At 50.3% G+C, this 15,331-nt stretch overlaps 1 protein-coding gene and 1 long non-coding RNA gene across 5 annotated transcripts in view; one reads left to right on the top strand and one right to left on the bottom strand.

Annotated features, from left to right (window-relative positions):
- ABCC3 (ATP binding cassette subfamily C member 3) overlaps positions 1 to 15,331 on the top strand; it is a 57,518-nt gene that overhangs the window by 2,330 nt on the left and 39,857 nt on the right. The window lies entirely within an intron of this gene.
- LOC144335597 (uncharacterized) lies at positions 10,726 to 12,668 on the bottom strand. The gene is made up of 2 exons (XR_013406531.1): positions 12,478 to 12,668; positions 10,726 to 11,176 (listed from the first exon to the last, which is right to left on the bottom strand). It is a non-coding gene; the product is annotated as an uncharacterized LOC144335597 (long non-coding RNA).

Raw genomic sequence — 15,331 nt, 5'->3', positions numbered from 1 at the left:
GCAGTGAGTCCAATCCCTCAGGGTAGAGCTGGGGAAACTGAGGCCAAGGGAGTGAATATCCCAGGACAATCAAAGACAGAGTGCAGGGCTGGGAAACAGGACTCCGGGGCTGTGGTTACAGCCTTGCCATTGCCTGACTGTGCGCCTTTGAGCCTCCGGGCCCTCTGGCCCCTGCACTTCTCCTTGATGCTCGTGAGCGATACACACCTCCTCTGAGGATGCAGGCTCCGTGGGAGTCAGCTCATCTACATTATGAAGCCCTCGTGAGATCTCTGCTTGGATACCTTAAATGGCAAACTGACCACCCCCCTTCCCACCCCAATCTCTAAATGTCTTTCTTTTTCTTTTTTTTTTTTTTTTTGAGACGGACTCTCGCTCTGTCGCCCAGGCTGGAGTGCAGTGGCCAGATCTCAGCTCACTACAAGCTCCGCCTCCCGGGTTTATGCCATTCTCCTGCCTCAGCCTCCCGAGTAGCTGGGACTACAGGCGCCCGCCACCTCGCCCGGCTGGTTTTTTTGTACTTTTTAGTAGAGACGGGGTTTCACCGGGTTAGCCAGGATGGTCTCGATCTCCTGACCTAGTGATCCACCCGTCTCAGCCTCCCAAAGTGCTGGGATTACAGGCTTGAGCCACCGCGCCCAGCCTTCTAAATGTCTTTCACATTCTCTTCTGGCTCCTGAAACCTGTTCTAGGCCACACACCCAGTGTGGCTGGTGACTGGGGGAGGAGTGTGGAGAGAGAAGGGAGGCTCCCAGCTCTACCTCTGAGGGAATGACAGGGTTTGCACAGCTGAAAGGAGAAAGAGTCCACGCTGGAAGCTGGAACCTCTGCCACAGTCCAGTTTCAAAAAAGGCCTGGAGTTCGGGGCTGTTCATTTGTGATGTGCTGTGTTGCATCTCATTTGCATGGCATATTGTTCAGGCACAACTCCCTCTGAACCTTTACCTTAGGGGCCCGTGGGTGACCCACTTTGTGAGAAGTGGTTCAGGGCAGCCTGGAAGTACTTGAACCGGGAGTGAAAATGCAAGGAGGGGGTGGGGTGTTCAGGCCCCTCTGGGCCGCTCGTTTAATCTACCAAGATGCTCAGTAGCTTATCCTTATAGCCTCAGTCTCTCCACCAGTGGAATGGGAATTAACCCACCCCCTACCCACCTCACAAGATTTTTCTGATCAAATGAGATAGGGAATGTGGAATGATTTTAAGAACTAAGAAGCTTTCTATGGGTGGCAAGTCCTGACATTCCCCAGAAGAGGGAGGAGAAAGAAAAATGGGGTTAGAAAGGAGTGTCAGACGTGGGAAGACCTGCAGGGAAAGAGCTGGCAGGGCTGTTGGGCCAGTGGCTCCCATTTCAGCTGTTTGCTGGGGAGCTGGGGGCTGTTCCCGGCTCAATCTGAGGGTAGGAGACTGGAGAGGACCATGCCCTTGGGACAGATGTATACACATCTGTGTACTCACACAGCAGCTGCCAGGTGAATGATTTGTATGAATCCCTCTCTTTCTCACCTGTATCGACTGTGAAGCCGGTTACCAACTTCCCTGAACGTGCCTTGGGAGTTTCTGTGGAAATAAATACCAAAAGAGTGAACTGTGTAATTAAACCACCTCACTACTCAGGAGGCCAGAGGTGCCTCAGAACAAGGGAGGAGGTGGGGTCCCTTTGCTCTGTTGTGCTGGCCTCTGCCTGCAGGATTCCTCTCCGTTCTGAATCACAGAGGTTGGGGAGCACCTGGGTGGTGAAGGGAGTATATGGAGGAAGGGCCTGGAGCTATTTACCCCCCAGGTAAACAGGCAGAATTAGCCTTGATCTGACGGCCCCAGGAAGCTTAGAAAACTGAAGATCCTGACCATGAAAGCCATCCAAAGATGGCACGGACTGCCTGAGAAGTAGTGAGCTCCCCGTCACTGGGGAGTATGTAAGGACATGGTTAGTGACTGCTTGGTAGGGATGCTGGAGAGAGGATTCAAGCCAGGAAAGAAGGTGGGGTCCTGAGATTCTGTGGCTGGGAAGAGGGAAGATGTGGCCAGTGGGGATTCATTGGTTCCTCCTCTGAGATTTCTGGACTCCTCCTTCCCTAGCTCTCTTCCTGCTCTCCATATGGAGCTTACTTAGAAGCAGCACTTGGTAGAGGCCTATGGGTCTCCCCTTGGTCAGGCCCACATGGGGAAGGTGACCTCATTGTTCCCTTAGCTGCTTACCCATCCTAGGGAGGGGCAGATCCCTGGTCCCTTGGAGGCTCAGCTCCCTGTGTCTCCTGCTCTGTTTTAGCTAGCCCCAATTCTGCTATTCACCAGCTGTGTGACTTTGGGCAAATAACTCACCTTCTCTGGGCTCCAGCAGAACTGAGGTGGGCTCTGGGGCCTACTTCAGGTCTGGAGTTGCCCAGTTTTGGAAGGATGAGCCTTGGGCTTGGGGGCCAAGGCCATGCATGATTAAGGCCCTTCAAAGTTTAGAGCTCCTGGGTATCAGGGTCTCCTCTGCCTTCTAGTAGGCAGCCACCAAAATGTATGAGTAATGGGCAAGGCTCCTATGCCAATGTATTTTGACTCTCAAATGAAGACAGTGACCTGCACATCCACGGGGAAGCTGAGTGGGAGGTAGACACTCCTCCACTGAGCAGACACCATAGCTCACCCTCCCCTCAGGAACCCAGTCTTCCCTGCAAGGCCAGGGCTCCCGGGCTGCTTTCTGCCATCTTAGCTGCTACAAGCGAACCCCATGCTGAGTGGCTTCGACCTCCGAGCTCTTGGCTTCTGGCTACGGTGTTTCATTGCTTGTGACCCCAGGCTGGCTTCTCCTCAATCCTGCTGTTCCCCCACGTCACCTGGGCCTGGGTCTCTAAGGGCCAGAGATATGGGGAAGGAAGTGAGTCAGGGAAATGGCATTCAAGAGGGAGCTTTGCCAAGCCTGCCTGTGGCCCTCCCCCCAGACAGGGAAATTGTCCTGAAACACTGGGCAAGCTTCCAGGGAGGAAGGTCCTGGCAGGGACGACCAGCTGAGCCACCCTGGAGGTAGGGCCAGAGCACCCAGACTGTGTTCAGTCCTCCGCACTGGGGCAGGATTCCTGGGCAGTTGAGGGTGAAATGAGACCTGGTGTGCCATTGCTGGGGTGGCTGGCCCCCTCCCCTCCCCGATCTGAAGTTGTTTCTGTTTCTGGCACTGGGGTGCAGTGGGTGGGGCTGGCAGGGGGCAGGATGGGACAGCAAATGAGAGCCTAACTCTAGGCTTGGATTTCTCCTTTTTTTTTTAAGATGGAGTCTCGCTCTGTCACCCAGGCTGGAGTGCAGTAGCACAATCTCGGCTCACTGCAACCTCCACCTCCTGAGTTCAAGCAATTCTCCTGCCTCAGCCTCCCAAGTAGCTGGGATTACAGGTGCACACCACCATGCCCGGCTAATTTTTCTATTTTTAGCAGAGACAGGGTTTCACCATGATGGCCAGGCTGGTTTCGAACTCCTAACCTCAAGTCATCTGCCCACCTCAACTTCCTAAATTGCTGGGATTACAGGTGTGAACCACCGCGCCCAGACAGATTTCTCCTAACTGGATATTCTGGTTTCTAGCCAGGGTCTCCCAGAACCCCATCTAGGCCACTACCCACGTGTTAGCCACTCTGCCCCCTCAGCTCTGTGAGAAGAATTGCGCAAAGCAGGTGATATGAGAATGGGCTGCATGACTGAAAGGTGATCTGGGTGCAAGTGTTCTATCCCCAGGGTGGGATACCATGCTGGAATCCTACCAGGTGTACAGGAAAGACTGTAATCCCATGTGAAGGAGCTGGGACCTGGAACGAGACTTCCTGGGTCTAATCCCAGCATCAGCCCTGGATGGCAGCTGCCATGAGCGTGAAATGATCATCCTGGCCCGCAGCAGGAGCTCAGTGAAACAAAGCCCCTTCCAGAAGCAGATCGGCCAGTTGAGCCTGTGAGCCATCCCTGCGTGGGGCCCGCAGGCGCAGCACAACCAGTTTTTGTTTGTTTGTTTTGTTGTGTTTTGTTTTTGAAAAGGAGTCTTGCTCTGTCACCCTGGCTGGAGTATAGTGGCATGATCTCAGCTCACTGCAACCTCCCCCTCCCAGGTTCAAGCAATTATCCTGCCTCAGTCTCCTGAGTAGCTGGAATTACAGGCATGTGCCATCACGCCCAGATAATCTTTTTTTATTTTTACTAGAGACAGGGTTTCACCATGTTGGCCAGGCTGGTCTCAAACTCCTGACCTCCGGGGACCCATCCACTTCGGCCTCCCAAAGTGCTGGGATTACAGCAAGGCAGTTTTTGGCCCCTGCCCCCAGGCCTTCCAAAGGCTGAGTGAGAGTGAGTGGGGATCAGAGCGTGTCCTTGCTCTCTCCATGCCTTCATTGCTGCTGAGTCAATGGTTTTGTCCGTCCATCTGTTCCCTATCTGGGACTTCAGGAGCAGTCCTGCAGTGGTGGCTTCCCCCTCCACTGCCACACAGGAATAAGGAAGTAATGACTCTTCTTATGACAGAGGCTGTCAACAGGCCTGGGGCCCCCAGGGTTTGGGAAGTCCCTGGCAAAGCTGGGGCAGAGGGCTCCAGTGTCCCCACCCCCACCTACCGCCTGTATGAGTCTGCAGTGATTTCAGCTTCAATGACCATGAAGTCTGCCATGAGGGAGGCCTCTGCCACGTGGTCCATTCTGGATGCCGGACCTTTCCCCTTATCAGCCCCATCCAGCTGTTTAATCGCATTATTAAGGAAGCTGTTGTTGCTGTGGAAACTGTGTGGGTGATGGCGGGGGAGGGGGCTGTGGGCTCAGCTCTCATTTCCCCGTAGTGCTCTTCAGAGTGGGAATGAGAGGAGAGCCTTGAGAAGGGATCGTCCATCCTGCCCTGCAGGGATTCAGGGAGTGTGATGGGGTCCAGGGAATAACCTTCACTGGCCCTGTCCTCACCTTCATTTTACACATAACTTTGAGTTGGAGACCCTCCTGGGTGCCAAGAACTGTGGCGTTGGTGCCAGGGAGAGAACACGCTGTGTTCCTGGGCATGAAGCTGCAGAGGCTGGGGCTGGAGTTGGCTCCCTCCATTTATCTATTCATTTGTTTATTTATTCTTTTGTTCAATAGATGGTTATTGAGTACCTTCTCTGTGCCAGGCACTGCTCTAAACAGCAGGAAATACCATCAACTGCAGAGTACAGAGCTAAAGAATCTGTCTTTGTGGAGCATATACTCTAGTGGGAAGAGGCAGTAAAACAATAAATGTCATAAAGGCCAGGTGTGGTGGCTCATGCCTGTAATCCCAGCACTTTGGAAGGCCGAGGCAGGAGGATCACTTAACCCCAGGAGTCCCAGACCAACCTGGGCAACAAAGTGAGACCCCATCTCTACAAAACAATTTCAAAAATTATAAAATAAGTGACTCACATCTATAGTATGGTAGAAGGTGGCTAAGGGCTATGGGAAAATAGAACAGGCTAAGAGGAATGGGGAGCAGGGACAGGTTGGGGGTTGGGTAGTGAGTTATAGTTTTGATTAGTAAGGTCAAGGTGGACCTCCAGGAGAAGGTGAGATCTGTGCAAAAAGTCACAGGTGATGAGGGCATGAGGCATATGGATATCCAGGGATAGGGCTGCTGCCCCTGGCAGGAGTAGGCCTGGAGGGTTTGAGAACCAGCCTGGCAGCCACTGGGGCTGGCGCAGAGAGGAGAGGTGGGGAGATGCGGTCGATTCTGGGTCTATCAGGGTGCACAAGGTGAAGGCCAAGTGCGGTGGCTCATGCCTATAATCCCAGCACTTTGGGAGGCCGAAGCAGGAGGATCACTTGAGCTCAGAAGTTCGAGACCAGTCTGGGCAACATAGTGGGACCCCATCTCTACAAAAAAATAAAAAATTAGCTGTGTGTGGTGGCACATACCTGTAGTCCCAGCTACTCAAGAGGCTAAGGCAGGAGGATCGCTTCAGCCAAAGAGGTCAAGGCTACAATGGGAAAAAAAAAAAAAAAAAAGAACAGTTGAATGTGGCACTGTCATGTCATTCAACCTGTAATTAGAAGGTAGAGTGGACAGGGTTTGCTGAGAGACTGGATGTGGGATGTGAGAGAAAGAAGAATCAGGGGCAACTGCAAGGATTCTGGCCTGGGAAGGGAGACGGGAGGAAGGAGCCGCCATCCCCGGGCCAGGCAAGCTAGAGAGGCGAGGATGGCCAAGAGTTCAGTTCTGGACGTGTTGTGTATGACATGTCCCATAGATGTCCTGGCTCGGGGTCTGGAGTGAACCAAATAGGGAATCCGGGGCAAGGGCCTGTGTGGGCAGGTGCCTCCGCCTCCTGGGGAGGGCTCTGCCCAGCCGGGACATGCTTATCTCAAGGAAAGGAGCCCAGACTGGATGCCCTTGAGGGTCAAAGCAGCCACCCAGTTCTCACAGCCCCAAGATCCCCTGGTTGTTGCCACAGAGCAGGTGTCTGTGAAACTGAAACATGGGCCGGACGGCTGGAGGCTCCATCCCCCGCTTCCCTAAGTGTTGTCTCGTTGCCATCGAGGTGCTTTGCTGTTCATTCTCCCCACCTTCTCCCCACTGTGGGGAGGTGACCGGATGCTGTCATTACTCCCATTACTTACGGGTGGAGACTGAGGTTCAAGGACACGAAGGTGCTCACCAACTATTGCACAGCTCAAAAGTGACAGAAGTCATCCTGGATCCTCTGTGTCGGGGTTGGGTTCTTCCTGTGGCCACTCCCCACCCGCCTTACAGAGCCATGCCACCGGCCTGCAAGCACACACAGCGATTCCCACCATGTCCCCACGCCTGGGCTCCTGTCCTCAACATGCACACTGCCTTGTGAGTCAATGGCCCTGTGTGGCATCACAAAGCCTGGGTGCCTGTCCCGGCCACACACTGTCAGGTATCCTTGAACTTTGTCGCCAAAGTGGGTGTAGTTTCTCTTTTGTATACTGGGCCTAACAGTGCCCCTCCTATATGCCTGTGGAAGTTGTTCTGAGACAATATCCAGATAACAACTAGGTAAGTGCAGTAATAAAATGCCAGAGAAACATTAAGGGTCTTTATTTTCCTCACCTAACTGGCAGGCAAAGGTCAGAGGCTGGGGTGCCCCAGAGAGGCCCTGTGTAGGTGAGGCTCTGGCTGGGCCCAGAGAAATGGGATGTACACTCCAGGCCCAGAGACCTGAAGATCTGGGTTCAGGGCAGCTTTGGGACAGGCTATCTGGATGGCAACTAACTGGGGTACCTGACCAGGCCTAGAGGTGTATCCTATGACCCAGATTCCAGCCCTGGGCCAGCATGTCAGAGACTCAGCAAGAGTAGGTGGGTCCTTGGCTCACACTGTTTGAGCAACCACTGAATACTGAATAGGACTCTAGAATACAAGATGTATGTGGTACACCTTCTGCCCACCTGGGCCTTCAGCGAAATGCCCCCAGGCAGCATGTCCCTGACTACATGCTCCACAGAGCTGGGACAGGTCTGCCCAATGTGCCACTGTATCCACAGAACCCAGCCCACTGCCTGACTCACCAAGGCCCTCAGCAAGCATCGGCAAGAGTGATGCTCCAGGGAAGGGGATCTCTCTAGAAGGAAGGGTGCTCAAGATGAAGAGGGTGGGTTTTCAGCCAGGCCCGCCACCCCTCCCTGGAGTGGTTAGGTTAGGATTTTGACAAGTGGTAAAAAGAGGGACTAGGTTGAGCAAAGGGGTAGGAGCAAGAATCTCAGAGCAGATTTAGGATGAAGTGAGTTGGCTGTGGGGGAAGGGAGCAATGGGAAAGGAGGTGGGAGGAGATGCCATGAGGGGGTCTTGAGGGCCAGGCTGGGTGCTAGGATGTGACTTCATGAGCAGCAGGAGTCATTGCAGGTTTGTGGGCATGAGGCAAGGGGCACAAAGCAGTATTTTGGGAAGAGCCATCTCACAGGTGGGCAGGGGCACTGGAGGGCAGAGGTCTGCCCCAGATGGGATTAAGAAGGGAAGGTGGGCCAGGCACAGTGGCTCATGCCTGTAATCCCAGCAGTTTGGGAGTCTGAGGTAGGCAGATCACAAGGTCAGGAGTTCGAGACTAGCCTGACCAACATGGTTAAACCCCGTCTTACTAAAAATACAAAAATTAGCCAGACGTGGTGATGCACGCCTGTAATCCCAGCTACTCAGCAGGCTGAGGCAGGCGAATCACTTGAACCCGGGAGGCGAAGGTTGCAGTGAGCTGAGATGGCACCACTGAACTCCAGCCTAGGCAACAGAGCGCCAGCCTAGGCAACAGAGCGAGACTCTTTCCAAAAAAAAAAAAAAAGGGAAGGCAGGTTGGGAAAGGAAGCAGGGTGTGCAGATCACTACCCTTCCATGAGTTGTTTTCTTAAGATGCTAGAACTTGGCCAGGCATGGTGGCTCACCCCTGTAATCCTAGCACTTTGGGAGGCTGAGGCTGGTGGATCACTTGAGGTCAGGAGTTCCAGACCAGCTTGGCCAACATGGTGAAACCCTGTCTCTACTAATAATACAAAATTTAGCTGGGTGTGGTAGCGTGCACCTGTGGTCCCAGCTACCTGGAAGGCTGAGGCAGGAGAATTGCTTGAACCCCAGAGGTGGAGGTTGCAGAGAGCCGAGATCATGCCACTACACTCCAGCCGGGGTGACGGAGTGAGACTCCATCTCAAAAACAAAACTAAACAAAAACAAAAACAAAAAATTAGCCTGGCGTAGTGGCGCGTGCCTGTAATTCCAGCTACCCAGGAGGCTGAGGTGGGAGAATCACTTGAACCCTGGAGGCGAGGTCACAGTGAGCCAAGGTTGCACCACTGCACTCCAGCCTGGGTGACAGAGCGAGACTCGGCCTCAAAACAAAAACAAAAACAAAAATTAACCAGGCGTGGTGGTACATGCCTGTAATCCCAGCTACTCAGGAGGCTGAGGCACAAGAATCACTTGAACATGGGAGGCAGAGGTTGCAGTGAGCTGAGATCGTGCCACTGCACTCCAGCCTGGGCAACAGAGCAAGACTCCATCAAAAAAAAAAAAAAATTGATGGGAGAACTCAGAACTCAAGCATACAGATGATTCAACAGTTCGCATAGCCAGATATTTCAAGGCCAGCTGTGGACTTTGAATGCCGTAGTAAAATGTTTGAACTTTGCCTTCTAGGCAGTAAGCAGCTACTGAAAATTTAGAGGGATGTAATAATACTATTATTCTTTCTTTCATTCATTTATTCAATAAACATGTGTGTGTGTGTGTGTGTGTGTGTGTGTGTGTGTATATATATATATATATATATTTTTTTTTAAGAGTCCAGGTCTTGCTCTGTTGCTCAGGCTGGAGTACAGTGGCATAATCATGGCTCACTGCAGCCTCAAACTCCTGGGCTCAAGAAATCCTCCCGCCTCAGCCTCCTCGTAACTGGGATTACAGGTGCCTGTCACTAGACCAGGCTAATTTTTTAAATTGTTGTAGAGACGGGGTCTTGCTATGTTGCCCAGGCTGGTCTCAAACTCCTGGCCTCAAGTGATGCTCCTGCTTTGGCCTCTCAAAGCACTGGGCAATGTACCTGGTCTAGGATACACAGATAAATAAAATAAAGGTTCTTCCCTTCAAAGAGCTTACATGTCAGCAAATAAAGGAAAAGATGAGAGAAAATATAATAAATTAGTAAATTATATATCATCTCAAAAGTGATAGGTGCTATAGAGAAAAGAAAAAGCGGAGAAGGGTGGGAGAATTGGGAATACAGGGGTGGGACACAGGTGGCAGTATTAAACAGGATGGTCAGGGTAGGCTTCGTTGAGAAAGAAAGACTTAAGGATGTCTGGGGGAGGAGTGTTCCAGGGGGAGAGAAAAGCAAGCACAAAGGCCCTGAGACAGGGGCAGCAAGTGCGTTCAGAAACAGCAAGGAGGCCCGTGGCTGGAGTGAAGCAGGAAAGGCAGGAAGAGGGTCATGGGTTGGGGGAAGGGACATTGTGCAGGTCCTTGCAGGCTATTGTAGGGTGTATGGAGTGAAGATGTCAAGTCAGCAGTTAGATATGGAGCTGGAGATTTGGGGAGCAATGAACTGGAGAGATAGACTTGAAAGTCATTGGCATATAGATGGTATATCATATGAGACTGTGTGGGATTGCCAAGAGGGTGAGTGCAGATAAGAAGGAGGCAGAGAAGAGGAAAGGACTGAGCTCCGGGACCCTCTCGCACCAGGCAGGGGAATCAGCAAAGAGACTGTGATGGCATGGCCAGAAAGGAAGGGGAAGACCACATAGGATCTGGGCCCCCAGGGAATCTGAAGGGAAGAGACCAGAAGTCCATGGCAACTGCTCATGAAGAGGAGAGGACCTGGCCAAGGGGCCAGATGGGAGGAACCAGATAAGAGATATTATCATCCCGATGTTACCCTTAAAGAAACCAAGGCCCAGAGAGGCGAGAGGTTAAGTACCTTGGCCAAGATCACACAGCTTAAGTGTGACTTCTTTTTTTTTTTTTTTTTTTTGAGACGGAATCTCCCTCTGTCACCAAGCTGGAGTGCAGTGGCACAATCTCGGCTCACTGCAACCTCCACCTCCTGGGTTCAAACGATTCTCCTGCCTCAGCCTCCTGAGTAGCTAGGATTACAGGTGCCTGCCACCACGCCCAGCTAATTCTTGTGTTTTTAGTAGAGACAGGGTTTCACCACGTTGGCCAGGCTGGTCTCGAACTCCTGACCTCATGATCTGCCCACCTCTGCCTCCCAAAGTGCTGGGATTACAGGTGTGAGCCACCGCGCCCAGCCCAGTGTAAGTTCTTTTAAGCTATGTGACCTTGGCCAAGGTGCTTAAACTTTCCCTGCCAAGTCTCAAACACCTCTTTGTCCAGCTACTATGCTTCCATCAAGAATCAAGAGGACCTAGGTCCCCATAGGTGTCAGGGTAGCTGGGAGAATGGTGATGCCCTTGGCAGAGGCAGGCAAGGCCAAAGGAAGGGCTGGTCCTGGCAGGGAGTGAAGGATCTTAGTTTGAGAGGTATTGAATATGAGGTGGCTGCAGGCAGACGGTGATGCCATCTGAGAGGCAGCAGGAAGTCGGGGCCGAGGCTCAGGAGGTGATTTGAGCTGTTGATCTGGATTTGTGACTCCTCGGGACAGTCTGTGAACAATGATGAGAGAGAGCACCGAGGACCAAGGTCAGAACTTGGGGACTAGGGCCCATGTCCGCAGGGTGAACTAGAAGGAAGATAAGGAGACAGCAAGGAATGCTTGCCAACAAACCAGGAAACCGGGAAAGAGTAGTTTCCAAGAGATGGGGGAAGCCCACACTGTTGCAGGGAGGTCCTGCATAAAGTCTGAAACGGGTCTATTTAATTCGCCCTTGAAGGCTGGGCACGGTGTCTCACGCCTGTAATCCTAGCACTGTGGGAGGCCAAGGTGGGTGGATCACCTGAGGTCAAGAGTTTGAGAACTAGCCTGGCCAACATGGCAAAACCCCGTCTCTACTAAGAATACAAAAATTGGCCAGGCGCCGTGGTGGGAGCCTGTAATCCCAGCTACTTGGGAGGTTCAGGCAGGAGAATCACCTGAACCCCAGAGGCGGAGGTTGCAGTGAGGCGAGATCACACCACTGCACTCCAACCTGGGAGACAGAGCAAGACTCTGCCTAAAAGAAAAAAAAAAAATTGTAGTTGGAGGGAGTTCTGGTTCTATAGGGTGGATTGAACACAAGATTTTATCTCCAGTCCTTCCTGATTTTCCCTCAAAATGACAGTAAGGAATTAAAAATGTAAACCTACAAGGACAAAGAGAAGAGGAGACAACAGGAGGCAAGATATTAACACCTTTTTGGAAAGTGAGAAACAGGTCAAGGAGTGATCACTGACACAGCAGAGAACAACTGAAACCAAAGGCCATTTGGAGTCTGTAAAAGCTCGGGGATTGGAGGGCTGAAGGAGGCAAGGGGAAGAGCAGGGCTGAAAGCAGGGGCTGCTAGGAGAATGCATAAGGAGAGATGAAACACCCGAGTTACTTACCCATCCCCTCTTAAAGCCAGTCAAATTCCAGCCACCTCACAGAAGACCAGCAGTTTATTCTGTGGAATTAAGTAAAAGTCTGCATACTGAAGGATAGAACCCTCAGCCCTCATTCCTAAATTGGCCCCGGAGAAAAGACCTCCAGATTCTTCCAGTTGTTGGGGGAGTCTTCCCTAAAGGACCAGGTTCCTACTTGATCACTCTGCAGTGAAGCCCCGCAGCCAATAAGCTTGGTCCTCGGTACTCTGTCTTCAGTAGCGCTTTCTTGGTCCTTGGTTCTTGGTACTCTCACTCATCATTGTTCACAGATCGTCCTGAGGAGTCACAGATCCAGTCCCAAATCCACCTGCCCCCAACAAACAGAGCAGCCAACTCTTTAGTGTCTTACTCCAAAGTATTGAGACAGCCAAGCTGCAAGTCACCACAGGCCAGGTGTAGTGACTCACGCCTGTAATCCCAGCACTTTGGGAGGCCGAGGCAGGTGGATCACTTGAGGTCGGGAGTTCGAGACCAGCCTGGCCAACATGGCAAACCCCATCTCTACTAAAAATACAAAAATTAGCTGGGCATCCTGACACATGCCTGTAATCCCAGCTACTCAGGAGGCTGAGGCAGGAGAATTGCTTGAACCTTGGAGGCAGAGGTTGCAGTGAGCTGAGATCACACCACCGCACCCCAGCCTGGGCAACAGAGTGAGACTCCATCTCAAAAAAAAAAAAAAAAAGTCACCACACATTTGAGGAAAATTTGTTAAAATTTAAAAACTTTAGACAAATTAAATTTAGCAGAGTTTATTTGAGCAAAGAGCAATTCATGATTCAGCCAGCATCCTGAACCAGTAGAGGTTCATAGAGTTTTACCACCCAGCAATATGGGCAGGCGGTATTAGTAGACAGAAAAAGGAATTGATGTATAGAAACAGCGTGATTGGTTACAGATCATAATTTGCCTTATTTGGGCATGGTGCAGTGAGGGTTTGCCTTATGTGGACTTGTTCTGATCAACTGGCAGCTTGTGATTGGCTGAAAATTCTGCTATATTTGACTGCAGCTTGGTTGCTTATTGTAAGAATATACTCTCAAGTTACGTTGCAGTTTATTTACATATTGAATTAGGCTACAGTCCACTATGTATGGAGTCAGGTTTATGCCTGGGTGACAGAGTGAGACTTTGTCAAAAAAAGAAAGGAGAGGAGAGGAGAAAGATGAGGGGAAGGGAGGGGAGTGGAGGGGAGGGAAGGAAAGGAGAAAGAAAGGAGGAAGGAAGGGAGGGAGGGGAGTGGAGGGGAGGGAAGGAAAGGAGAAAGAAAGGAGGAAGGAAGGGAGGGAGGGAAGGAAGGAAGGAAGGAAGGAAGGGAGGGAGGAAGGGAGGGAGGGAGGGAGGAAGGACACACAGCACATAAAACAAATTTTTTTCATAGGATTACAGGTCACTGTGAACAATAACCATTCATTAAAAGACTTTGGAGGCATCCACAAAAAGTTACATAGTTGTAGAAAAAGCTTAGCTCTTTTAATAGCGAGTTCTCAGTTTTCTTCAGTGATCAAAAACCTAACAAAGACAGCATGAAGCACAGGAAATTATCTGGGTAGAACACAGAATCTTTGTTTTCTAGGCCAATTACCTAAAGAGAAAGAAAACCCTTTTACAATTTCCTATTATGATGAGACCAATAATCTAAGAACACCGTGTTGTTTTAATGGAGAGAACCAAATTCTAGTTTTGCATCACTGTAATTTTGATATTAATACTAGCTCTTATCGCCCAGTCTGGAGAGCAATGGTGCAATCTCCACTCACTGCAACCTCCACCTCCAGGGTTCAAGCGATTCTCCTGTCTCAGCCTCTCAAGTAGCTGGGATTACAGGCACACACACCACGCCCAGCTTATTTTTTGTATTTTTAATAGAGATGGGGTTTCACCATGTTGACCAGGCTGGTCTCGAACTCCTGTCCTCAAGTGATCCACCCGCCTCCGCCTCTCAAAGTGCTGGGATTACAGGCGTGAGCCACCGCACCCGGTTGCTAACTTTTATTCTTAAAAAACTTATAAATAATTACCTCCTAATCTTAGCCAGCTTGGTCACACATAAAATTTCTTTCACAAGAGTCATCTGCCACAAACCTCCCACAACTTTCATATCCATTCACTTTTTGTTCTATACTTTTCCTCTTCTCATTTTCTAAAAATCAGTCATTTCACTTTAGGATAAAATTTATTCTCTTTTTCCCTTATCAGAACAAAACATCCTCACATCTTATAGCTTTTCCTTAGCTTCCTTTGTATATTTCTTTTCTATATATTTCTTTTTCTTAGCTTCTTTGTATATTTTCATATCGAGTTTCCCCCTTATTGTTTCTAGTAATTGTAGGTACATATATTAGATGTAGTAGGTACATATATTATGTAATACACATACATATATTAGAATTCTTAAACCTGGCCAGGCGCAGTGGCTCACGCCTGTAATCCCAGCACTTTGGGAGTCCGAAGTAGGCAGATCACTTGAGGGCAGAAGTTTGAGACCAGCCTGGCTGACATGGTGAAACCTTGTCTCTACTAAAAATACAAAAATCAGCTGGGTGTGGTGGCAGGCACCTGTAATCCCAGCTACTGGGGAGGCTGAGGCAGGAGAATCGCCTGAACCCAGGAGGTGGAGATTGCAGTGAGTTGAGATTGCGCCACTGCACTCCAGCCTGGGTGACAGTGCGAGACTCCGTCTCAAAAAAAAAAAAAAAGAATTCTTAACCCTTAGTGACCTTAATTTCCATGGAAATTAGAAAGTAAGCCTTTGTGAATTGTGTGTCACACCAGCAATCTGTAGATTGGTAAATCTATGAACCATAATTTCTAGAAGCATGAGCTTTCTCATAGTACAATTTGTCAGTGTAGAATATGTTTATCAATGATCCAAAATGTCTTTAGTCGCCCTGTAATAATAAACTGTAAAGGAGGCAAAAAATCATTTATATCCCTTTAGGTTTTTTGTTTTGCGAGGCCTGAAAACTAAATTGTTGTTTGTACAGATTTCCCTCCTCCTCAACTTTCTATTCTTGATGCTAAGAGTGTTAAAACTGTCTGGTGACTGAGTATGGTGGCTCACGCCTGTAATCCTAGCACTTTGGGAGGCTGAGGCAGGTGGAACACTTGACCTCAGGATTTCAAGACCAGCCTGGGCAACATGGTGAAACCCCTGTCTACAAAAAATACAAAAATCTGCTGGGTGTGATAGCTTGCGCCTGTAGTCCCAGATACTTGGCGGGGCTGAGGCAGGAGGATTGCTTGAGCCCAGGAGGCAGAGGTTGCAATGAGCCGAGATCTTGCCACTTGCACTCCAGAGTAGGTGACAGAGACCCTGTTTCAAAAAAGTAATAATAAAACCTTCTG

This window comes from Macaca mulatta, chromosome 16, assembly GCF_049350105.2.
Source record: "Macaca mulatta isolate MMU2019108-1 chromosome 16, T2T-MMU8v2.0, whole genome shotgun sequence".
Classification (NCBI taxonomy): Eukaryota; Metazoa; Chordata; class Mammalia; order Primates; family Cercopithecidae; genus Macaca; species Macaca mulatta.
Note: the sequence above shows the minus strand (reverse complement) of the source record. Positions and strands in the feature narration are given on the sequence as shown.